The sequence below is a fragment of the Marmota marmota genome, unplaced genomic scaffold (genome assembly GCF_001458135.2).
Source record: "Marmota marmota marmota unplaced genomic scaffold, marMar, whole genome shotgun sequence".
Lineage (NCBI taxonomy): Eukaryota > Metazoa > Chordata > Mammalia > Rodentia > Sciuridae > Marmota > Marmota marmota.
The window spans coordinates 39,918,995-39,920,951 of NW_026000211.1; positions in this window are offsets into that span (position 1 = coordinate 39,918,995).

The following is a 1,957-nucleotide window of genomic DNA, read 5'->3' on the forward strand; positions in this document are numbered from 1 at the left end:
GTGTGTGTGTGTGTGTGTGTGTGTGTGTTTGTGTGTGTGTGTCATAAAAATAAACTACTCCACATGGAGAAAAGTCAGCTACTTAGTAAATAATTATGTGTATCAAAATCATGTATGCTCATTTTCAAGTTACAATCCTAAAATGAAGCCTTCCTTTTCAAAACACCTGTCTAATAACACAGAACCCACTGTTGGTCCCTCACTTTGAGTATTCAGGCATCAAGAAGTTGCAATGAAAAATTCAACAAAGCAGTGTATTTAAATTAAGATTATACTTAAATTTCAAAAATGAATAATAAGTTATGAAACTTTTGAAGAAAGCTAATAGTAAGAAACAGAAAGCCTAAGCTGAGTCAATAAAACACTAGCCTAAAAGTAATGCGATAAAATAAAAATAAATATTTTAAAAGTCTGTTTTGTTAATATCAGAGATAGTCTTAATGTTATATTTTTAAAAAGCAGTTTTAATTTAAGAGGAACAATGTAGATAAATCAAAATTATGATGGCTAAAGTTAAAATGTTAAAAATCAATCAGAGAATGATTAGTGATCAGTGCAAGAAACACAACTGAAGGTTTGAAAGACAGAGCCAAGTGTATATTCCACCATATAAGAGAAGCTATCCTATGAAAGAGTTCAGAGAAAATTAAGAGATAAGGTTGATTGTTTTAAATAAGACCTAAACTAATTTAATATCACTTTCAGAAAAAAAAATAGAGAAAATTGAGACTATTATTAAATAAATGATTTAAGAGATTTCCAAAGACAAATAAATAGAGTTCTTTAGATTGAAAAGGTCAGTTACGTGAATGAAAACAGTCCCACAATACGACAGGATTTCAGAACAACAACCATAGAGAAAAGTCTTCAAACTGTCTTTGAAAAACAAATACATCACTGAAGCAGGAATGAAAATCAGATTGGCATCACAAATCTAGTGCCACAGTGAATTCAGGGATACAGCAATACCTCCAATGTCCAGAGGGAAAATTTTGTCAAGCTTAAAATTCTTTACTCAAGCAAATCAGATAGGCATAGATTGCTCATTAATAAAAAGCAAACCAGGTTAAGCTTACATAAGCAAAGTTTTCTTTTTCTCACATCAGAAATAGTTGTAGGGAAATGGTTCCATTATGGTCTCTTAGTAATGTGCGTGTCTCCACACAGGCATGCCCATCTCTTGGCAGAATACCCTGTGATCCTTCTTGGAACTTGGGAATCTGTGAGGAGCTATATAATGTTGGTTAACTTCTACTTTCCTTTTTTTGATGAGACATGGAATTTTCATTTTGCCCATCACTTGGCTGAAAACTTTAGGTATCTTTTGTCATCTGACACTCTGTTTCAGTGTCATCCTGTTGGACTAGAGGTATAAGAAACTGATACCATGCTGATCTTGCATATGGTGCCTGTGTAAGTAATAACAGTTCAACCCATTTGGGCTCTCTGTCATTTTACTTATCAAACATATTAAAGTGTGATCAGTCAACCTACTGACTATGACAGTGTTAGCCTCTATACTGCTACTGATAGAACATTGGTCCAGTTCAGAGTAGACAGAAGTTTCATATCTCAATCAAGTTAGAAGAGACCCAGACACGTTGTTAATTTTTTAAGTATTTGCTCTGCTTGCCATGTAGGTTTCTGTCCTCATACTTGCCTGGTGGTCACAAGATGGTTCACACTGCTCTTGACCGATTTTCACAGTTATGTGCAAAACAGTAAGAGAATTGGAGAGGGCAGATGGAGAACATCAGCTGATTCTTTTTATTTGTATTTCTACAGAAACAAAAGTATTATTCTTTTTTTAGGTCTTTCCCTTTGCTCGCAGAATTTCACTGAGATTTGCCAGACGTAACTGTGTTTCTTAGCCACCCACTGCTGTCAGGAAACTGAGAATTGAGTACTGAAACTGAATTTCAGTCTCCTGAGGCTTCATATTAGAGGCTGGCAAGGA